The sequence below is a fragment of the Sus scrofa genome, chromosome 1 (assembly GCF_054392235.1).
Source record: "Sus scrofa isolate SSC_HxYL_T2T_F1_AM1 chromosome 1, Sscrofa_HxYL_maternal_Yorkshire_Landrace_v2.0, whole genome shotgun sequence".
NCBI classification, from domain to species: Eukaryota; Metazoa; Chordata; class Mammalia; order Artiodactyla; family Suidae; genus Sus; species Sus scrofa.
Window position 1 is genome coordinate 178,944,919 of NC_139383.1, and position 24,223 is coordinate 178,969,141.

At 46.8% G+C, this 24,223-nt stretch overlaps 1 long non-coding RNA gene across 2 annotated transcripts in view; it reads right to left on the reverse strand.

The window, feature by feature from the left end:
• Window positions 1-24,223, reverse strand: part of LOC110262000 (uncharacterized) — a 147,631-nt gene that overhangs the window by 44,722 nt on the left and 78,686 nt on the right. The window contains exons 6-7 of one of the 2 annotated variants that reach the window (XR_014841369.1): window positions 15,029-15,653; window positions 13,710-14,359 (exon numbers count right to left, since the gene is read on the reverse strand). The exons of the other annotated variant lie outside the window; for it this stretch is intronic. This is a non-coding gene — a long non-coding RNA (uncharacterized LOC110262000). Of the gene's footprint in view, window positions 1-13,709; window positions 14,360-15,028; window positions 15,654-24,223 lie in introns of those variants that run through there. 2 annotated transcript variants of the gene reach the window in all.

Below are 24,223 nucleotides of genomic sequence, written 5' to 3' on the forward strand. Positions count from 1 at the left end.
TCAGACACAACTTAGAATAGATTTACAAGGAGATCCTGCTGAGTAGCATTGAGAACTTTGTCTAGATACTCCTGTTGCAACAGAACAAAGGGTGGGGGAAAAAATGTAATGTATGCATGTAGGGATAACCTGACCCCCTTGCTGTACAGTGGGAAAATAAAAATAAATAAATAAATTTTAAAAAATTTAAAAAAAGAAGCAAAAAAAAAAAAAAAAAACCAAAACAAAAAACACAACCACATGAAAACCCTTTGGAGTTTTTCATAAAGCTATCTGTTACATGATCCCTTCATTCCAACACTAGGTAGTTACCCAAGAGAAATGAAAACATATGTCCACATAAAGACTTTGTACAAGCATGTTCACAGTGAATTTATTTGGAATAGCCCTAAACTGGATACAATGCAGCTCTCCATTAACAGGTGAGCAGTTCAACAAATTGTTATATTTCCATGTGATGAGACACAGGCAGCAATAAAAAGGAATAAAATCCTAATAAACACAATAAACATGGGTGAGTTTCACAGACGTCATGCTGGGCAGACGTCACATACAAAAGAATATATGGACTCTTGGAGTTCCCGTCGTGGCTCAGTGGTTAACGAATCCGACTAAGAACCATGAGGTTTCGGGTTCGATCCCTGGCCTTGCTCAGTGGGTTAAGGATCTGGTGTTGCCGTGAGCTGTGGTGTAGGTTGCAGACGCGGCTCGGATACCGCATTGCTGTGGTTCTGGCATAGGCTTGGCAGCTACAGCTCCGATTTGACCCCTAGCCTGGGAACCTCTGCATGCCACGGGTACAGCCCTAGAAAAGACAAAAAGACCAAAAAAAAAAAAAAAAAGGAAAGACTATACAGACTCTATACTCTATTACTCCTTATATATGAAGATTTAGGACAGACTAAAACCATTATTGTGATGGAAACCACCTCAGTGGTTGCCTCGGCTAAGGAGAGGTAGGGAAATAGACACTAAAGGGGTACCAAGGAAATTTTGGGGTGATGAAAATATTTTCTATCTTGGTTGTGGTAACAACGGTTAAGTGGATATAGACATTTGTCAAGTCAACAGCTTTTATATTTAAAATACAATGTGTGGGAGTTCCCGCTGTGCACAGTGGGCTAAGGATCGTAGCTGTGGTGTAGAGAACTTCCATATGCCACAGGTGTGGCCAAAAAAGATAAATAAATAAAATAAAATTGAATGTGTGAATTTTATTGTATGGAAAGTGTACCTCGATAAAAGCATAATTTTGTTAAAAAAAACAAAGAAATATAATACACATAATAAATAATAACTATTTTTCATAAAATAAAAAGATCTCTTACAAACCAATAATTTAAGAAAAATCAACCCAATAGATCACTGGGGCACGAATGTGAACAAGCAAATGGAATCAAGTCAATGAAGCACAAATAAATATGTGAAAAGATGCTCAGATTACTAATCATTAAAAACACGTAAAATAACAGTGAGACATCATTTCTCACCCATTAGATTTACAAATATTAATAAGATTTAGAAAACACAGTGTTTTCTGGGATAAATGGAAGCTGGAACTCTCATATACCTCATCTTTTTACAATGAATGTGATTTATTTTTACAATGAAAAGTTTCAAAAACAAAATCAGTTCATCCCACTCTTTTGTCTGAAACGACTTCACGACTCATCACCGTTCGTGAAAGTACACAGTCCTTAGCCTGCCAGCCAAACCCTCCATCCATGCTTTGGTTCCACTTTATGGCACTAGCGGTATTTTTTTTTTTTTATGCACATTCTCTCACTTAATCTTTACAGCAGCCGTATGAAGTTGGGTCCAGCTGGTCCACTGCTGGACTCCCAGGACCTGGCATCACGTCTGGCACATGACAGGTGCTCAATAAATATTAACGAACGGTTGTCTGAACATCCACATCACCTTCTTTTACTACCTATATATATCTCCCCTACCCAGCCTATCTCACTTTGTGATGTGCCTACCTTAATAGAAATGCTGTCTTGGTGAAGGAGTAAGAAGGAAGACTGGGATCTGATGTGTAGAGTTCAGCCCCACAGTCAGACCACACCACCTCAGGCATCTGTAAAGCATGGCCAGGATGCCAAGGGTAGCACCAAGATGACCTGGGACAAGTGGGACGGAACCACCAAGGCTATCTTGGATTCTAGAGTTTGTCTCATCGCTGAAGACCCTCTTCCTGTTCCCATGGTCATCAGGACCTCTGGGTGTTGACTGGGCATCACCCTGTCCCTCCTCTCCACCTGAAACCACCAGGACCTTACATTTCTCTTCTTCAAAGCCTGGTATACCAAATCCAGGAGACATAGCCTTAACTAGGGGAATGAGCCCCTGCTGGTGGTAGTGGTGGGAGGCGGGATCTTTGCATAGAGAGAACTCCCTTTCACCTGTATTCTCCTGGATCCAAGGCATATCTGACCACAGCTGCTCACACCACTGAGCACCAGGACTAGGTTAGTTGCACTGGTTGATGGAACAGTGGTCTCCCTTCCCACACAGTTCCCTGAACACTGAACCCAAAGCTTGATGGAAGAGGGTAGGCCCTTCAGAGGGTGGAGGCCCTAGTCCTCAGTCAGAAAGCTATGAGTTAACCAGGCACTAGCACTAATCATGCCATTGCACGGGCCACCACCTAATCACAGATTGAAGATGCCCAATTGGGAATGATGCTCTGAGCTGGGCTGGCTGCCAGCTTCTCCCAGTCTCTTCCAAACTTGCTTGGGCAGCGCTTCCAAGAACACAAAGAAAGAGGATAAAAGGGAGCATCAAAAAGTTCCCAAACAGAGGCATGAGTGAATAAGCAGTTGCAGGCACTGGTGGTTTACAGACACTGAAATTGGAGGCCCAGGAGAAAGCCTTTCAGTGAAAACATCTCTTTCAAACACCATCCAGGATTCTATTTAAAGAAGTGATTCCTTCACAAGTGTGGGTAGGGGGCTGCCGAGGTCTAGGATGCTTAGGGCCAATCAAAGAGGTGCCTCGGGCTGTAGGTTTGACAAAGGGAATCTGGAGAGAGGCATCCTTCAGAGAAGGAACAAGGCACTTGTGTTGGGCTCTGGCGCTGATTCAACTGCAGAAAACAAACAGCACAACCCGAACCCTCCAGATGATGTTGGAATAGAGAGAAAGACTCACAGGGGACAAGCACCTCCTCCTCTTTTGGAATCTGTCCCCTCTGGCAGCTCACTCTTCCTTCCAAAGACCCCTGCACACAGGCCCACAGAAGAGATCCCTGCAGAGGTTCCCCCACGACAGCAGACCCTGGGGTCCACTCTCACCAGGCACCAGGCTGGCCAGGCACTGACACTTGTTTTGTCATTTTGTGCTCACAACAACCTGTGGGCAAAGACAATTACCATCCTCGTTGATATGATCAGAAACAGGGCTCTGAATGTTAAGAAGCTGCCCAGGGTTACGTGCCTGGTGAGAGAGAAGACATGAACCCAACGTGCTCAGGTATGTTGGGTGCTATGTTCTTCCAAGAATCGTGTCTGAGGGGGCCCTGGGTGAAGACTTGGAGATCCCACGAGGTTTATTCCCTTCAAGGGCACAAATGGGCAGGTTAACAACCCGGCCACACTCCAGCAAGGTCTGAGGGGCATAAAATCAACGTACTTGGAAAGCGTGAAACAATGGTACTTAGGATGACAACCGCAGCACAGAGCTGTGTCATTTTTATTCTCCTATCAGCTTCTTATCATAAGGGACCAAAAGTTCAGAATACTATGGTTTGAGGAAAAGGGTTCTTTTCCAACAGAATTCCAGAAGCAGTGAGTTTTGATCTCAATTCTGCTCCCACCTGCTCTATGTGTGACTCTGGGGTCCGAGAAAGGAGGTGAAACATAACCTTGGCCTTGGAAAATGGCAGCATTTGGGGAGAATGGAGTGGAGGGCTGCCAAGGGCAAGGGCTGGAGGTGGGCAGACCTCTCCATTGAGAGCAAGGGTCTCCAGTCCTAAAAAAAAAAATGGAAACCAGCGATTCATGTAACTATGAGGTCTGAGGTTAACATAAGGCACAGATGGACCCAGGAGAACAAATTGTGTATTTGGAACTATCCATCTCTTTCCTTTGTTACCTCTACAAGTCAGTGCCTTTCTTCATATTGGTTAAAAAAATTGTATGGCCCCCCAGCAGCCCTAAGTCTGGTTCTTTATGGCTTGAAATTTAAAAGCAATTTCCAGGGAGTTCCCATTGTGGCTCAGTGGGTTAAGAACCCAACTAGTAGCCATAAGGACATGAGTTCAATCCCTGGCCTTGCTCAGGTGGGTTAAGAATCCGGCATTGCCGTGAGCTGCCATGTAGGTAGTAGAAATGGCTTGGATCTGGCATGGCTGTGGCTGTGGCTGTGGCTGTGGCATAAGTGGGCAGCTATAGCTCTGATTCGACCCCTACCCTGGGAACTTCCCTGTGCTATGGGTCCGGCCTTAAAAAGAAGAAAATAATAAGTAAAAGCAATTCCCAGAAAGAAATGAGTGGTGCCTGCAACACTGCAGTGGCATCATTCCCCCTAGAGGTTCCCCCCTTACCCGAGATGCTCACTGACTCTTGTTGAAGTAACATCTACTGTACTGACCATGATGTCTGTATAAGGTTTATCGGCCCACTCACCTCCCATTCTCAAGCCAAACTGTCACATAACACACTCTCACCAGAGAGAGTAGTGGCTATTTGATTAAATGGATCAGATGCAACGGGAAACTATTCCCATTCATAACTGCTCCCAAGGGGTGTCCCAGTTGGAATGAGTACCCCCACATCTGATTGACACCTCCAACATGGAAGGAGATGGGGGACACAACCTTCTTGACGGTTACAGTAGCTAAGAGATCGCGGGCACTGATTGACACTCTCCAACAAGAACCAACTTGGGTTCTCAGAACAAAGAAGCCTAAAAAGACGAAATCACTCCCTCAACTTTGAGAACACTCCCAATCTACCAGACCTTCCCGATTTCTTCAAGAATGATCTCTGCGCCAACTTAAATATTGCATTTGGTTGGGAGAGGAGGACCCACAAGCCCAAGATGGAAGTGAAATTATTCCACAAATATTGCTTATTTAAATAACATTTTAAAAAATAGATCATGTTCAGTGGTGAAGAACTACTAAATTATTGAATTCCCCGAAGCATCCTACAGGCTTTAAAGCAGCTCATGAAGCCCCATAAATGAATGTAATAAATAGTCAAGAAGGAACGCTGGGCTCCATGTCAGAATGCCTATACGAGCCAATGCTAAACATCTTCATGTAATCTTTCCACTTAAACCAATGATTAAACAGATTAAACAGATGATTAAACAAATAAAGATTAATGAAACAAGTAAAGTAATCAAATCTGTATGGGTGTATAAACGAATGATTCCAGACAATATTAGAACAAATTGTCTAAAACTAATAGCGAATGCTTCAGCTCAGTCCCAACAGCTTTTGTTGGGCTCTCGCTTGGATGTAATCAAAACATTTGTTTAAACTAAGATGGATATGAGGCGCTAAGATGTCAGTTTCTTGAAAGAGAAAAATAAAACAAAAGCAATCTTTGGTAAGGAGGCTAGCACCATCACCGGGGCGGCGTCACTGAGGATTCTGGGAACTTAGCATTAGGGAGCCACCCAAGTTTAATGTCTCTCTGTTTTGTAAAAGAGGCTCTGCCCGAATGATACATATAAGCAAGTGGAAAGAAGGTGGGGATACCGAAACCGACTTGAGAATTTAAGAGGGAAAGAAAAAACTGTTCGAATATTCTTCAGCTCTTTAGAAACCTCTTTTTAATTATTAGTCATTGATATGCTAATTACAATGCTGGCGTTTATCTGCTCCTTCTTTCCTAGAGAGGCCAACTATTGCCCATGTACTCTTGGAAGGAACAAAATGATATGTCTTCGCAAGAATGCTCTATTTAGAGTTTTTCTCCCATTAATTAACACTAGTGAGGTTTTTGGCCCTGCTTAGTTTCAATCCTGCTGGCTGATTCAGGGGTTCTAATTGGCCACTCATTTGTAATTCCCAGCAGAGAGAATCTAAATCCTTGCTAGCGTAAGTGTGGCCCTTGGACCAATGCGTGAGCCCTAAACTGTTGCATCAGGATCTGCATTTTAACATTTTTATCTCAGGGAGAATTTGAGAAGCTCTGATATGTGTATTGTGGACCCTGTAAAATGTCCTAGGCAAGTTGGCAACTGGATAAAGAGGGGGAAGGGCCATTATCATTCTTCAAGATAAAGCTCTGTAAGAAGTGCTTTGAAAAAGTTGCTTTGGGAAAAGTGGGTGGTGGGGCATCTGCTGCAAAGTTTCAGCCAGAACCACAGGACAATTCACTGGCACATGGAGCATGCTTGCAGTGTCCAATCACTGGGGTCTGTTTGCTGCTGTGTCTGATCTCACAGTGCATTCAGCAGAAGGGAGGTCTCGGTGGGAGTGCTGGATGGCAAGCTAAAGAAATTAGACTTGTTTAAGCAAGAAATGTGAGTTTCTTATTGGGTGATTGTTTGTTTGCTTTTTAGGGCCCCATGCGCAGTATATGGAAGTTCCCAGGCTAGGGGTCTAATCGGAGCTCTAGCTGCCAGCCTACACCACAGCAACACCAGATCCGAGCTGTGTCTGCAACCTACACCACAGCTCACGGCAATGCCAGATCCTTAACCCACTGAGCGAGGCCAGGGATGGAACCCGCAACCTTATGGTACCTAGTCAGATTCACCAACAACTGAGCCACGACAGGAACTCCTCTCATTGGTTTTTCATAAAGATACAGAATGCCTCTCAGAACCCATAGACAAGACTTGGCTTCAGGAAGACACTGGACTAAGGTCCGACAGCCCTCAGGGCTCCCTGTCCACCTCATTCTTCTGCTTCTGAGTTTCTGCTTCATGGTCTCTGCAAACCAGCACTTTCTGCCTCTGGTGGTTGCACAAATCGCACCTGCCTGCCCAACAATAGCCATGGACACATAGTAATGCCAGCCACCTGGATATTTTGTCTTCGAGGCCAAATTCTAAGTGCAAGATGAGAGACCCTGGATCTGTTTGGATGGTGACCACCTGATCAAGTCAGCTATGGGAATGAGAGCATGTAGAACAGCCATGCCTATGGGGAACCCAGTCTGGTGTGTGGTAGGTGTAAGAGACAGAGACAGACAGACAGACAGAGAGGGGTGTCCTCAGAGAAAGGGAAGCACAGTAACTTGCCCAAGATCACATAGTGGTGACATTAAGATTTGAACCCAGAGATGTCTTTACAGGCTTCAGCCTCCTCTGCTCCCTCATTGTTTTCTTCCTGGATCTCTGCCCATCTTTGCTCTGTGTAAGTAAGTGAAACTTGTCATCAGCCCCCTTCTTCTCTCTTCGTGCTGGCATCTCCCTTTCAGCACGAAGACACTGGTCTTCAGTGCTCACAGGTTGTCCTCTTGCTCCTCGGAAAACACCCTTAGTGCTAACATCCTCAGGCCCTGACCTCAAGCTGATTTGCTCCCTGATATGGTAAGGCAATCTATGTGACATTAGGGATGCTAAAGTGATAACGTGTCACCCTCTGGAGTAACTCATCTGTGTTTTAACAGAGGCCTCCTGGAGACAGTTGCTGCTCTAAAGGTAGAAACTGCAGGGCTGTCACTGCTAAGAGGGGAGATATTGGGGAGTGGAATTGCCTTTGGGGATTCCCTACTCATTCCCAAATCAAGCTGTTAAGAGACAAAAAGAGAGATCAAGATAGAGAAGGCCAGAGCAAGATTTGTTAAAATGTGAGAAACGTGTTAGAAACATAGAAGTCCAGCCTGCATGTGGCATGTTGGATGAGTATCCCAGGGGTGGAACTGGGGAATCTATTTTTAGTGAGCTCCCTACCTCGGGGCCCCACTTTACAGGTGATGGGCATGGCCAACCCAGATAAGCACATGGGAACTACCCAAGTGGCCAAATGGGGACCTACAGTGTCAGAGCAGGTGCCTTGGTCTGTGATCAAACAGCACGTTGGTGGGCACCTGAGGATGCTGGTTCTGCTGACTCATGTTCCAAAAGTATGCTCCCAAAGCAGGGCCAGAAAGAAAGACAGAGTAAAAAAAAAAAAAAAAAAAAAAAAAAAAAAAAAAAAAATTCAAGAGAAAAACAAAAGATAAACCTTCCTAGGCAGGAAAACATATCCAGAAATATCCAGAAGCTGATACGGTAAGGACTCCAGATCTGCCCCCTTCCCCAGGCCATCCAGAGTCCTCCTTCCTACCCCATCCCAGGATACTGACTCAAAGGGATCAATGTGACATGCTCCCCACCTGTTATTAATACTAAACACCCCAGAAAGGAAATGACTTCAGAGTCGGATGGTCTCATGTTCAAGCCTTTGTCCTAGGCTCCTGGTGGGCTGAGAATAAGCTCCCTGACATCTCCATGTCTCAGTTCCCATCTGAGCCTCAGTCACCCCAGATGCAGAGCCTAGGAAAAAGGCTGGCCTGCAGGTCATTTACCTTGGAAGGAATACAAGGAACTTGAGCAAAGGACCAGCCAGTGGAACATGCAAGATAGAATCCCATATAATCCTGTATTATGGTTGGGCACTCCTGGATGACCTTCTAAGAAGTCTATGAAATACATCATGTGACTGTCGTTCTGGGGGAGGAACAGAGAGAACATTCCTCCACTGGTTTCTATTCCTCACTGGTCAAGGGTGGCTCTGAGGCTTCCATTCTGCACACTGCCATGCACTTTTGGCATCACCAAAATCTTCCCCAGGGTAGGAAGTGAGAGTTCAAGAGCCAAGCTGGTAAAACCCTCTCAGAACTAATGATCACAGTGATTGGAGCAAGACAGAAACAAAGATTTTCAATGACACCACAAAGTATAAATGGATAGAGTTCCACAGAAGGTCATGACAGGAATTACAGGATACAAGAAGAGTTTCTGTTCAGAATCTGAGCTGCAAGTAACAGAAACCAGCTCTGGTTACCACAAAAAGAAAGGACTCTCAGAGTCACCATGCATCTGAAGAATAAGGCTTGGAAAGGGGGAAAAAAACTAAGGTAGCTGCAAATGACCAAGGAGCAGAGGGCACAACCAGCTTTTTGCAAAAACAGACTGCCTAGGGTTCTTGCTCCACAGCCACAGACGCCGGACTCTGTCCATTCAAATGGTCCCTATGTCTCTGACTTTTTCTTCATGATTCAGAGTTCAGACAGGAGCATCAGAATGATGGCACCTGGGCCACGTGGCCAATTCTTAAATGTTCCAAGATGAAGCATCTCGCCCTATTTGCTTTCCTAGGTGGAAGGTAGGGCTTTGCGTCCCATCAAAACTCACCCACAGGAATCTGGGATTGGACAGCCCAAAGAGTGAAAAACAACCACTACCTGCCACACGTGAAATGTGCCCAGTGTAGGAGCCAACACTTGATGGATGCTCAGTAATTAGCAGATCATGGTGCATGATGAAGTTGTTCTGACTTTCTCTACACTGTTCCAAAGCCCATCCCTTTCTCACACCTCAGGTGTGACTGACCAGTGGGTTTCTGGAAGGAGCAGAAGCTCTCATTAAAGCAAAGTGAAAGCCCCCTCACCCCAGGGAATTCTCCCCGTGGGAAGGGGTGGCTATGCTGACAGCCTCTCAACTGTGCTCCCTTTGCTTTGCCTCCCTGCAGGTGCACTTTGATTTCTGCTGCCCACAGAGATGTCGAGTCTCCTGAAGAAGTCTTTGCTCCACAAACGCCCTGGAGAGATCAAGGCTTTACGCTTTGTGTTAAAGAGGGAGGCACTGCCTAGCACCACCATGGCACGGGAGCATGTGATTACCGGAAGAGATTCTGGAGAGCATCCTCACTGATGAAGATGCCGAGTTCAGAAAACGTTGTCCAGGATTACACGGCTAGTGAACAGCAGGGCAAGGACAAGATTCAGTTCCAAAATCCTGTCCACTCTTCCTTTTGGATTGGTCAGACACCTGCCCCCCAACATAATGTCTAACCCAATCTCATCTTTAAAAATTGCCTTTAAAAAGGCTCATTGGACACAGGACCAGGGAGAACCCTAGGCTTGCCCCACCACTCATTCCTGAGCAACAGCCCTTTCTTCTCTGTAGGCATCTAATTGATGACATGTATTTCAAGTGACTATTACAATGAGGCAATCTGAAGCCATGAAGCTCCACAAATATGGCCAGACAAGGAATCCTTATCAGGACAAAAAACCATGTCCTTCTGGATCTGGAAAGAATGTTGGAGATTGTTAAGTCCAATTGCCTTGTTTTACCAAGGAAGGAAAACCCAGAGATGGACAGGGACTTTCTTCAGGTCACACAGCTAGTCAGTGGCAGATCCAGGCCTAGAGTTTAAACTTGATTCTCCATGGGAGTTCCCGTCGTGGCTCAGCATCCATGAGGTCTTGAATCTGACTAGCATCCATGAGGTCTTGGGTTCGATCCCTGACCTCGTTCTGTGGGTTAAGGATCCAGCCTTGCCATGAGGTATGGTGTAGGTCACAGATGTGGCTCGGGTCCTGCGTTGCTATGGCTGTGGTATAGGCCGGCAGTTACAGCTCTGATTCGACCCCTGGTCTGGGAACCTCCATATGCCATGGGTGCGGCCCTAAAAAGAAAAATAAATAAACAAAGAAACTTGATTCTCCAGGTTTGGTGTTTCTCCCAGCCCATGATGCTGGAGAGCATTTCCTGTACGAAATCACTCAGTTGTTTTGTCATCTCTAGCAAAGCCCTTTGGCAAACTTTCACCCTCCTTTGTCTTCAAAACACAGCATACTTTGAGTTCGCTTTGCAATCATCCATTTGCTGTCCTAAAATGACTGCAGTCTGATTTGCTTATTTTACCTAACATGGGTCTGAAATTTACATCCAGCTTGGGTGAGCTTCTCAAAAACAGAATCAATCCCTGGGCCTGCCTGTCTTTGAGTGGAGGCCATGGAGTGCAGACCAGTTACGGCCAAAAAAATCAAGGAGGGAAGGATTTAGCGAGCTTCTGCCCTCTCCACATTTCCTGGGTCACTAGAGAAGATGTTTCCATTAACAATTCTCACTGGTCTGTAACCCAAGAAATAAATCAGGTGTTCAACTGAACCACACTTCCAGGGAGGCTCCCCACCAAGTGTCAGGGAACTGGCACTGCGGGCACCAATATTTATAGAGCAGGTCAAGCAATGACACATGAAGGATGTTCTAAGAAACAGAGGTCTTCACGTGGGCAACATCAACAGGGGAGGATGAAGGAAGTAGAGCACTGGACATCTGCAGAACATTTCAAAGACCTGGAGGGCAACATGGGAGGGAGACAGGAACTCCCAGGGGACTTTTGACATCTGCTTGGTTACCCAGTAGTCTCTCCAAATTGAGGTGATGGTTGGTATTGTGGGTGTTTCAGCAAACAGCACACCTCCCAGCTTCAGCCCACCTTTGATTTCCTCCAGCACCCAGCACAATGCCTGGCACACAACAGGTACCCAGCAATCGCCTTAATGAATAGGGTTAATGGCATGAGGCCCTTTACGAAAGAAAGTGAGGCACGTTTTGCTCACCAAACAAAGCTCTGCCTAGCCAGGGAGTGCTTACTGAGTGATAGCAAGGCAAGGGCATGGCCCTGGGTGCTGAAGGGTGCCACCAGACTCCTGCCTTCAAGAGCAGGTGATTTGGCAGAGGAAACAAGCGGCACACACGTGGTGTGGCTGGTGTTTTTAATGTTTAATATACTTCCTCTTTTGCCTAATTGGAGGGTGACCTTCCTTGTCCATCCCAGGGAGCCATCTGCCTGGAAAGAGATTAGTCTTTGTTTCAAAAGGGATTCAGAAAGAAAGACTGAGGCAATACTCAAGTTACTGACACACAAAATAGGCTTATACGTTGGGGCAATAGTTTTGTAAGCCCAGCTATTGTCTCAAAGAGGACTTCTAAATTCCTTTATCTCCTCCATTTGCATACCAACTGCCTCAGTTCAGAGAGTTCTCCTAATCAGTGAAGGAAATCATGGGCCCTGTGTGTCACTAAGGCTCAGCAAAGATTTGGAGATAGAAAGGGGGAGATGTGGTGAGTGGAGGCCCCCTCTCCTCCCCCCACCCCCCACATAAACTGTAGGGCCCGCTGTGACAGGGAGAGGTGAGTCTCATCAAGGCAAGGAGTGGACTGCAGGCTCCACAGAGATTGGACTGCCTTTCCCCATCCCCTGACAGGACTCCATCTCGTGAGAGTTAAAGACAGACTGTGTCAGCCAAGGGTGCCCATGGACCCTGGCCAAGCCAAGGCTCTGGCAGTGAATGTCCCCATGAAGACAAGGCTGGAGGGTGAAGTGGGGGAGAAATTCTGCCCAGGGACTCAGACTCATCCCCCACCCCTGCATAGATTTTTAAAGATTTTTTAAGCCCCTCTCTCTATATACACCTGGACCCCATCTTAGCAAGTGCAGCAGCTGAGTATTTTTACTCAAATGAGTAAAAATTTTCCTAATGGAACTGTTTAAAATGATCAGAGCCAACTATATTCAATCATATTAGATAATTAGTTACTTTTTTTCCCCTGCTCATCAAGATCGGGAGGAAAATCTGGTTAGGCATGGAAAAAACCAACCTGTTATATTCTCTCTGCATATACAAATTGCTGTGTGAGGAATCAGATCAGCCATATACACAACCCCTAGGCAGGGTAGGGTATGATTATGGCCAAATGAATGGAAAGATAGGAACCTAATGGAAGTCCAGAGCAGTAAAAGGGGAGGATAGGATAAGCATTTCTTGTTTCTCTCTGACCAACTCTACTTTCTTGCTTTTTACAGTCTTCCTGCTTTCCCTAGAAGGACTACAACTCTCCCAGTCCACATTGTCAGGGTGAGGTTATCCGTCACAGCCCCCCTTCTCCAACCAAGTGTTAGGCAGATACTCCTCTGACCAATCAGAGAAGTGTCTATCAACTTGTATGCATGGATTGGTTCAGGATGGATACCCCTTTGACCAATCAAAGAAGTGTCTTTCAATGTCAACAGAATAATTGGTTCAGGATCCACCAGGCCCAGTCAGTCTTCCCTGATCTTTAGTATAAAGATGTTGAAGGAAGAAAGGCTACATCTTGCTTTTACATTTCAAGCCATAAAGAACCAGGCTGAGGGCTACTGGTTATATATTTATATTCATATTTATATTTATATATACATTTAACCCATATGAGGAAGGGCCCTGACTTACAGAGGGAAACAAATGAGATGAATAGCAAGAGACAAAGTTCCAAATACATAATTTGCTCCCCTGTATCCATCTGCACCTAAAGTTAACGTTAGATTTCACAGTTCTATGAATCACTAGTTCCCATTATTTCTTTTCAAGCTAGTTGAGTTTCTTATTACCGTCAAAGGAGAAACAGATTCATATAGAAATGCCAGGAAGGTTGCCTGGAGCAGGTAAGTCCAGAGCTAACCCTTGGAAGATGTGAAGTTTATTTGCTTAATTTTTTTGTTAACAGAGATGGAGAACTTAGAAATTGGACGAGTGGAAAATGAATGCAGGTACCAACAGCGTAGGAGTGCAGAGCAGAGCAGTGAAACCTAATGCCGGAGGTTTGATTGGCCCAAATTATCCAGACCCTGAATAGCCAAAAGAGGAGACCCATGAATGGCGTTTGAGCATAAAAATGGCAATACAGAAACAGTCTCACAGGAGGACTGCGCTGACTTTGAAGCCAGAGATCTCATGCAAAAAGAAGCTACAGCTCCCGGGGGGTCATTCCCAAGCATTTCTTTATATCACTGTCTACAGCCACAGTAGACCTTAAGGAACATTTTTAACAACTTTTAAAGAAGAGGAAATTGAGTTCCAGAGAGAGGCATGTGATTTTCTTGAGATCATTGCTAAGCAAACTAGTGGCAAAACTGGACTAGGATCTGAGTTTTCACATGCCTAGATTGTAAAAGCAAAGGTAGAGTCTCTTGATGCAACTTTTCTCCAAGACCAGGCAGAAGGCTTAATGCCCTTTTCAGTTTTCCATTGTTGCATAACAAATTAGCATAAACATAGGGCCTTCCAACAGCACCCATGTATTAGCTCAGGGTTCTATAGGTCAGAAGTCTGGCAGAGCATGGCTGGCTTCTCTGCTCAAGGTATGATACTCCTAGAATCAGGTATTGGCCAGGCTAAGTTCTTCTCCGGAGGTACTCAGCAAAAGTCCACTTTCAAGCTCATTCTTGTTGTTGGCAGAATTCTTTGTGGCTGTAGGACTGAGGACTCTGCTTTTTGGCTGGGCACTGGGGGAACTGCTGTCAGCTTCTAAAAGTCACCCTAATTTCTTACTCTGTGGCCCTTCCATCTTCAAGCTGTAAATGGTGTATTGAGTCCTTTTCATGCTTCAAATCTCTGACTTTCTATTCTGCAATAAGCTGGAGAAAACTCTGGTTTTAAAGGGCCCATATGATTAGGTCAGCCCCACCCAATTATCTCTACTTTAAGGTCAACTGATTAGGGATCTTAATTACATCTGTGAAATCCCTTCATTGCAGCATTAAGATTAGAAGTTGATCGAGAAATGTGTACACTAGGGTGCAGTAATCTAGGGGTCATCGCAGAATTCTACCTCCCAAAGGACCACAGTGCCCCTGGGAGGGACCACTCTTCAGGGGAGGCTGACAGCCTATTTCACTGAATTGGTGTGTGTGTGTGTGTGTGTGTGTGTGTGTGTGTGTGTGTGTGTGTGTGTGTGTGTGTTGGGAAGGGTGCAAATACACAGAAGGCAAGCCCATCACCCAGGCAAGCCCAGGATCTAAGGGTCAAAGAAAGGACCCCTGAGACAGCGCAGCCATCTGAGCAGAGCAGCACACCCTGCATCTGGCTTGTGCATTTGTGTTGTGTAATGGACTCTCCTCACAACTGAACACTGTGACCCACTCAAGTGTGCCTATAAAATTCAGTGCAGCCACTAGAAATACCTTGAGAGCTCCTTTATCTGTCATTCCTGAATCTATGACATACCACCATTTCTGGCCTGGTCCTTTCCACCCCTCTCTTGCAACTAACTCATGGACCTCAAAAGAAGCTACACCATCTCTCACCTCCTGGGCCAGCGTGCTCTGTTTTCTGGATAGCCTGGAAGAGTCATCGGAGTAGTGGTCTGGGAACCTGGCTGGTGACAATGCTGCAGCACTGTGGGACCCAACACCTCCCGGGTCACGGGCCTCAGTCATCTGCCAGGGTGAAACTCCTGGGTCCCATCCAGCCCAGCCAAGCACCTTTATGTCAGCTGGTTTGCCCATGAGCCACGAGGTAGATCTTCAATAAGTGGTAGGCACTTAGCTCGTTTAATCTTTACAGAGAGCTTGGAAGAGCTGAGAGGGAAAATCTGCTCAGAGAAATCTATAGGGAAACAAGGTAGAAGGCTGAACACACTGATGTTCTAATTCTGGCCTCTGACCTCCCTCTTTTCTACAGGGAGCACTCCCCCTTTGGAGCACCCTGCTCCCTGCCACCGTGGAAGCTCAGAGCCCCTGATGGGCCCCACAGCAGGAACCCCACAGTCTAGGAGGAGCAGCAACTGCTACACTGCCTTGTGCTCCACCAGAGGCCTGACTCTGATCCTCCCAGGCTCCAGCAGGTCGGCTCAGCTCCGAGCAGTTTGTTTTTTGAAAAGTCTCATAAATTTCCAAGAAACTTCTCCAGACAACTGTCACGAGGCTGCACCTGCCAAACAAACACAAACAGAGCTCTCCTCCACCAGATTAGTTACTTAATTAAGAAGAGAAAGAGACAAGGCACATAATGTGGAGATAATTACCCATCTTGCCAAGTCTCCGAGTGTAGCGTGGCACACGCCGGCAAATTGCAGCACCGCCGCTAATGCATATTCATCCAAAGTTGTAACTGCTGTGAACATTTTCCACACAGACAGCAATATGTTCAACCAACAATCTGAGCTCCCTCTCAGATTCCAGCATCTTCCCACACCCTTATCCTGCCTACCCAGGCTCCTTCCCTGTCTCTCTGTGAAGGAATTTGCTAAACAAAGCAAAGAGCAAACAAGTGACAAGTGAATGTGATCAAAACCCACTCCAGTGATGCTGGATCAATTTTGGACCTCGAAGTGAAGTGCTTGGGGTTTTTCCATAATCTATTGACTCATTGAATTTACTCTCATGTAATTGAATAACAAGGATTTATTACATGTTGGTGTGTTGGGCCCAGTGCCCACCAAGTGCCATGGAGGCACCAAGATGAGTATCAGGAGGCCTTACCCAAGAGGCTCATAGTCTACAAAGAGAGAAGCTTCTGTTAGCAAGGCAGGGTGGGTATTAGTTTAATTTTCCTTGACTGGTGGAAATACAAAACCAAAGAGGTTAAGACAACATAGTAACTAAATAGGTAGTATGGGCCTGTAGTATCTGACTCCAAAGCCTATATACAAGGCAGACAAGGGGAGATTCTGCCCCAGAGACAAAGAAAACAGAGAAGGATAAAAATCAGAGCCTGGGAAGGCCCAGGAAATGCGGGGTCTGCTCCCAGCTCTGTCACTTATTAATTTTGCTACCTCAGCCAAATCACTGAATTACAAAGATTACCAATCTTCTCATAAATAAAATGTAGACAGTGAGATCTAAGAACTAGAAATGCTGATAATATTAAAGAAAATCAGGAGTTCCCTGATGTCCTAGCAGTTAAGGATCTGGCATTGTCACTGCTGTGGCTCAGATCACTGCTGTGGCATGGGTTTAGTCCTTTTCCTGGGGAGTTCTGCATGCTGCAGTCATGGCCAAAAAAAGATTAGTAAAATCAGAGTCCTAAAACTGCTGTTTGGGATAGTGCCTGGCATGTGGTAGATGCCTCAGAAATAGTCACACCATTCCCTTGGCTGAAATGGAAGGACAAGGAGCAAGATGGGAGAATTGAAGAAGTGAGGCAGGAAAATCAGTGAGATGAGAGCCTCATGCAGGAAGTGTAATTTGAATGTGTCTTAATGTGCAGGAAGATCTCAGCAGACAAAAATGGAAGCCAGGACATCTCTGGTGCAGATAAACACATGGTGGAACAAACACATTCAGGGGAGAGTCAGAGCCTGGGAAAGGGTGGAGAAGGCGATTAGTCTGGAAGGTTAGGCTGGAGCCAGGTGGTATGGACCCTTGGCTGCCAGGGTGAGCAGTGTACAAAAAGGCATTTGGAATACAGTTTGAGAATTGACACTAAACTTAGCAAGTTGGCAGTCAGGCCTTTGGAGGAGACAGTCCATAAGGGATCTAATACATCCAGAGAAGAAAATTTGGCTTGAGTATTTCCAGAACATGCTCAAGTGGTAGGAAAATTGACAACATTGTCAACTTTGTCTAAAAGCACATTTAGACCATCCTTATCTAAAACCCTACTCTCTCTACTCAGCCGTCCTTGCCCTAAGTCCAGAGGGCCCATGAAAGACCATACCCAACTTATAAGAATGATAAATAAATTAGCTAATTTCAGAGGAACTGTGAATTGCCTTTTTCATTTCAGGTTAGGCCCTGAGGACCTCAAAGTTCATTTAGGAGAAGATTGTGGTCGACATCCCTAATGTAATTTTAAAAGATCAGGCATATCTACTAACCCTGCTTCTCCTTAACCCTATGGTATTGCCTCTTTAAATCAAGGATAAAAAATAGGTTCCAACTAAGATGGCAGCTCCAATTCACTGGAGCTTTCTGGGGTGCAGGGTGGTGAAACATTCTGAGGACATTTCTGGTTAAGAGGGAAGGGGTGCCACAATTGACAGCCAATGCCTGTCAAGGATATGGTGCTGAGGAGTAGATACATAGGGATTTGCCATCCTTGGCAATTATCCCTGGGTCTTTGGCTAGTTTAAACCTTCATGGAGTCTTGGATTATTTTTCCCCATTCCTAAAGAAGTAGAAAGCAGAAAAAGAGCAACGGTAACTACCATACACTGAACTCTTATTGTATTAAAAGGCAAAGGAACTAGCATTTTCTCTAATGGCTCTTCCATGGCTAAGGTTGAGGAACAGCCTACTGCAATAGTTCTCAATCTTCTCTGGGCATCAGAATAACCCAGTGGCTTTTAAAATGACTTGGTTGCCCTGGAGAGATTTGGTTTCAGTTGATCCTGGGTGGGGTCAGCTGTCAGCATGTTCTAAAGCTCCCCAGGTGGTTCTCAGGTGCAGCCAAAGCGAGCATATTTGTGCCAACTGTAAGCCCAATGAAGGAAGCAACATGGAGCCTGGATTTAGGCCCCACCATGAAGTTCCTCTTCCCAGAAGGCCTTCTGAAAGCTCTAGTCCTTGTCCTGGACATGCTGGATGCTCAGCTGTAGACATGAGGTTTGTGACAGGAGACACAGTCTGCTGGTGTTGTCAGATCCTGCAGAGAGGGATCTGAGCTGGGCCTGGGGTTGACAGGCCGGATGTGGATAGATGGACTAATGTGCTTAAGGCAAGGTAGGGTGTCACGAGATGTGGTTCAGCAGCTGGAGGCTGGCCAGAGCCCCAGAGGGAATGTGGGAGAGGAAACCAGAGGGGGCCTGGGACAGGCCCGAGTGGCCCAAAAAGAACTTTCTAAGGACCAAGGCGATGAACCTGGGGCCAGGTGTGAGTGCTCTCCAGATTTCTCTGCCTACCAAGTCCTCCTTTTGGGACTCCCACATCCAGTAGCTGCTGGCCTTGGGTACTGCCCCCTCCACTTGAGCTTCCTATTCCAATGAATGATTCAAAACCAAATTTTTCCTTCTGACCACAACTTCTTTCAATAAAGTTTAATTCCCCAATTAGCTTTTGGGACAGACTTTCAAGGACCTGCCCATGCAAGTTCACTAGGGCCGCCTTCCTTCCAGATGGAGCCCTGGGCTCCCTGGGCCAGCATCTCTCTGCCTGAGCCCCTCCAGGCTGGGCTCCCAGGACTGCCAAGAGCCTGTTGTTTCAATTTGGCGCCTACCCATGTTGCTTCTCCTGTCCCTTCCTGTCTCCCACCTGTTCACAGGGACTTCTAAATTAGTCATTTGTTGTCAAGGAAACGCTCTGCTTCCTCCAAGGTGTGAATCCTGAGGGATTCAATTGTGGGGGAGGGGAAAGTGATTTCCCCAGGGCTGGCTTGGTGCATCCATTCTTCAATACCTGGATGGCAAAGGCTAGAATGCTCTCTCCAAACGTGTGGTCCTCCTCCCCCCAGCATTATCATCACTGGAGAGATTTGGCCCCACTCTGACTTCCTGAGTCAGCACCTCTGACAAGGGGCCTGGGGGCTGCTTAGGGTCCTGAGACTCATGGTGGGAGGGGTGTCTGGTGGTTAGAAAAAATCATCTCCGCTTTTGCTGGTGTGCAGAATATAGTTCTTGAGGAGTGCATCATGTTCTCAAACTTGACCCTGTTGGGTGTTTCTCATAGTTATGTGTTTATCGCTTGATATTTGTAGGGGTGTGTGTGTGTGTGTGTGTGTGTATGTCACAGAGCTTGGAGAGGAGAGACACAAGGATTTAATACAGAAAACCAGAATTGTGCTTTGGAATATTTTCCCGGTTCCCTGATAAGCAACTTCCTCTTTCCTGGCAAGTTGTTTTGAGCTCTCGTAGTGAAAAGGGCGTTTCAAAGTTGTTCAAGACAAATCAGCATTTAATTAGATCTCCATTCCTGATATAACCAGAAGAACTAAAAAGCAGCAGTCTGAATCCTATTGTGCCAGAATCGGACATGCACAGCCTGGCCTGTTCCGTGGAGATCCATAGCACCTGTGCCCCATGATGGGTGGGCCGGGGGCTCCCTCTCTGTTTCTGCTTCTGGTGAGCATTGCCACTCAGCCCTAGGATGTTTTAGAAACTGCATGGAAAGCTGTAAAATCCTGTTCAAATATGGGAAATAATTACTACAGGAACTTGTTCTCCCCACAAACACTGCTCAAGCATCCCCTCCAAGCCAGTGGCTTTACTATCCACCAGGCAGACCCTATATTCTCATCCCCATTTCACCAACTGGAAGACAGAAACATAAGTGACCCACCCAAAGTCACACCATCACTGGGAGAGAGGGTTTTGTGTGCTTCTGAGAAATGACCCTTTTCCACCACTCTCCATCCATCCCCAAAGTCTTTTCTTTTTTGAACGGAAGCCAGGATTTGCTACGCTGTCAGTGACATCATGCGTGACTCTCGTAGCATCTGAAGAGGGGGACCTTTTCAGACCAACTCATTTTAATTTTTTCTGATTAAAAATACCCCCTGGTAAGTATGTCAGGGAGACTGTTAGGAGGAGGAAGGCAATGGTGGGAGAAGCAGCCAATTCAGGGAGGTTGGGCAGCAATGCCCCGGGTTAAAGGGACTGTCCACCCATTTCCTTCCTCCAACAGGTGGACACCTACATGCTCCGGGTTCTGGTGGGCTTGGTGAAGAAGCAGAAAACATGGCCTGCCACCCAAAAGCTCATATTCTGATGGTTTCCGTGTGTGCAGAATCCAGCCCGTCAGCCCATCAGGCCTTACAAAGAGGTGAAGGCTTTGCAGGTGGAAAGCAGGGGGTTATTGGGACAAGGGTGGTGGCATCTCAGGGGTAGGGGAGATGGTCTAGGAGAGCGTATCTGTGTGGCCCTTGAAGGCTCATTGCCAAGACGGTGAACAGGCAGACAGACTCAGCTCCTCAACAGACAAGCCTCATCTTCACCCAGCCAATGAGCTGTGTTCTCAGAACCCCTTTCCCATAACAAGGTGGAGCAGTATGGAGACAGGAGTCTTGCCCCAGTGCTCCCAGTCCTGGGAGCCTGACCTGAATGTGCTGTGTGAAGGATAAACCAGGCTGCTGGGCTGGGAGGGCCCTGTGCTTCCCTGCTTAGAAGTTGTACCCCAGGATGCCCTGTTTTACACTAGCCTGCCAGGTGCCAGCTGTGTATATGCGAGGTGCTTACTTTGCAGGACAATCGCTATAATAAAGGTATGGGGCAGACAAGATAATGACTGCGTTTTTACAAAGTGGGTTGAGAAAACAGGATGCAAAGGCAATGGGACTCTGACTCTGCACCAGGGTCGATGACGGCTCTGGAAAAGGCTTTAGAGGCAGCTGCACGGGACAGAGCCCAGAGGGGGAGGACTTGATAACAGGCTTCCAAAGGCCATGTGTCTCCCATGGGGGTTCTCAAAGGGCACCCCGAGATGCAGTAGCAAGGCCTCTGACCTGCAGACCCCTTGCTTTGTCAAGGGCTTCCTGACCAGGAGATACAGGGCCTGCCGAGAAGATGGGCTGTTCTTTCCTCCAGGTGTCAGAGACAGACCCGATCTCTCCACCCCCGCCCTTGAGAGACAAATGGAGCTGTCTGCTTCTTCCCACTTAGCCCCTAGGCACTCCTTCCACCATTTCTTGTGTCCTCTTCTGTCCTCCTCCGACCTCAGCAAGGGTCCTCTCTTAGGGAGATGGGGCTCACCCTTCGTGAGCAGAGACTCTGACAGACCTCAAGCTGGATGCTCTGCCTGTCTTATTTATTCCTCCGCTCTCATAATCTACAATCCCTGCCTCCTCTCTGTCACCTCTGCAGTCAGACTTCAGGTAAATCCTCACCTCTACCCCTTTTGAGTGGTGTGAACTTGGAAAAATTTCCTAACTCCTGAGCCCCCATCTCTGCATCCATAAAAGAGAGCTATTAAAAAGACCGACCTCTTTTTAAGTTTTTGATTTGTTTTGTGTTGTCTGTGTTAGGGCCTCATCCACTGCATATGGAAGTACCCAAGATAGGGATGGAATTGGAGCTGCAGTTGCCGACCTATGCCACAGCCACAGCAATGCCGGATCCGAGCCACATCTGTGACATGTGCCACAGCTCATGGCAATACTGGATCCTTAACCCACTGAGCAAGGATCAAACCCGCATCCACATGGATACTGGTCAGGTTCTTAACCCACTGAACCACAACGGGAACTCCCTCCTTTCGTGTTCCTGTGAAGATTAGATGAGATGATGCCAAATAAAAACGTGGCACTATTCCTGGCACTAGATCAACACATTTGCACATTATGATGTGAGCTATTATTATGAGCACAGAGAGTTATGAATAACTTGCCCAAGGTCACACAGCTGATAACAGCAGAGCTGGATTTGTACTCAGCTAGGGTTGTGGGTCCTTCCAACATGTGGTCCACCCCCTTCCTTTCTCTGACCAGCAATCAGCAGGATCAGCATCCCTGGAAATGCAAATTCTCCAGCCCCACCCCCTTACCTACTAGGTGGGAAACTCTGGGGGCGGGGCTGCAATCAACCTGTCCTTCAGCGATCCTATCATTGCTCAAGTCTGAGAAGCCTTGGTGCAGGGAACTACAGCCTAACATTCCCTCACCTTGCCTATTGCCCCTGCCCACCGCTCATGCAGATAAAATTTCAGAATTTTCCAAAGCCCATGCGAAGAAGCATTAGGCAAAGCAAATCTATAAGAGCCAAGAGAATGAGATGCAGAAGAACAATTAGAACCAGAGAGGAAGTTAGCACCACCAGGAGAGTGGTTATTTTGAGTGAATTTTTAAAAAACAATAACAACAGGAGTTCCCATCATGGCACAGTGGTTAACGAATCCAACTAGAAACCTTGAGGTTGAGGTTCAATCCCTGGCCTTGCTCAGTAGGTTAAGGATCTGGTGTTGCCATGATCTGTGGTGTAGGTTGTAGACTCGGCTTGGATCCCACATTGCTGTGGCTGTGGTGTAGGCCGGCGGCTATAGCTCCGATTAGACCCCGAGCCTGAGAACCTCCATATGCTGCGGGAGTGGCCCTAGAAAAGGCAAAAAGACAAAAAAACAAAACAAACAAAAAAACAACAACAATGTAGGGTGAGTCATGTCTTCATAAACCCATAAAATCGCTCTCCCTCTCCCTCGCCTCCTCTTCCCTCCTCTTCCCATGCACGGCCTCTTGGTTTCTGGTCCTGGGAAGGGTGACAGGCATGTCCACGGTATATGAACTTCAACCACTGTGAAGTTCTCCCCCCAGTGCAACCTGGCTTCTTGAGAAAGGGGGGTGACCAGGGGTCAACAGCTGCCACAGTGAGATCTAGAAAAGGGAAAAGAAAGACTGGCTTGTTTTCCAAGGGGCACTGGAAGAAAAAGCCCAGGAGACCCCATGTGCTTGTCATTGGAGGGAGCCTGAAGGCCAGGACAGGACTTGGGCAGGTAAGCTGGGTGCTTAGGAAACCAAATTTAAGGAGACACTTGGGAGTTCCTGTCGTGTCTCAGTGGCTAACGAATCCGACAAGGAACCATGGGGTTGCAGATTCAATCCCTGGCCTCGCTCAGTGGGTTAAGGATCCAGCCTTACAATGAGCTGTGGTGTAGGTCGCAGATGCAGTTCGGATCCCATGGTGCTGTGGCTCCGGTGTAGACCTGTGGCTACAGCTCCGATTAGACCCCTAGCCTGGGAACCTCCATGTGCCACAGAAGCGGCCCTAGAAATGGCAAAAAGACCAAAAAATAAAATAAAAAAATAAGGTGACACTTGACCAACCTTGCAAGTATGCACCTCAAGTTCACACCCTGGGAGCTTCATTCATCTCTCCCTTGCTTCCTGCCCTGCCTAAAGATAAACCTTGACATTAAAATGCTGGTTTCCCCCACCCCCCCGCCCCGAGAAGTCATCTGAGTCAGGTGATGTCATTTTACTCTTTGATTGGCAAGAGCTACCTGCATAGAAGTCCGGGAGGGCCCAAGGACCTCAGCCAACACCTGCTTGTGATGGTCCTGCATGGGGAGCGAGCCTGTCTCCCTGCACCGAGGCGGGATTCGTGCTGACAGTACAGCATCGCAGGGACCCCCACCTGGGCCCTCCCAGCTGCCAGGAGGCAGTGCCCACCCGTGCCAGCTGCCAGGCTGGCCTCCCTGGGCTCAGGAGCCGCACACCATGCGAACAGAGGCAGCAGGTGGGAGCCCCACTGGGGGAGGCCATGAAACTCACAGCCGTAAACGAGTTTATTATCGTTGTTAACTCAGGAAATAAAAGTCTCGAGCACTAATAAAACATTGTGTTTTCTGTCTTTATGTCTCAGAGCCCAGGTTTTTCCCATTGCCATGGGCTGCTTGGAGCCAGTGTGGCCCTCAGTGACATGAGCAGGGGCTGGCAGCTGGGGTCCAGAGTAGCCCCTTCCTCCATCATTCGAAACCCGCTTGGTTCTTTCAGGAGGTGTCAGGAGAGGGAGGCACAGCACAGGGACTTGGCCAAGAAGGAAGGTTTGTATGGAGGAAACATGCACAGGCCTTGAGATGTGCAAAGAAATTCTATCATTTCCTTTCTGTCCTAGTGTCATAAATATATATATATATATA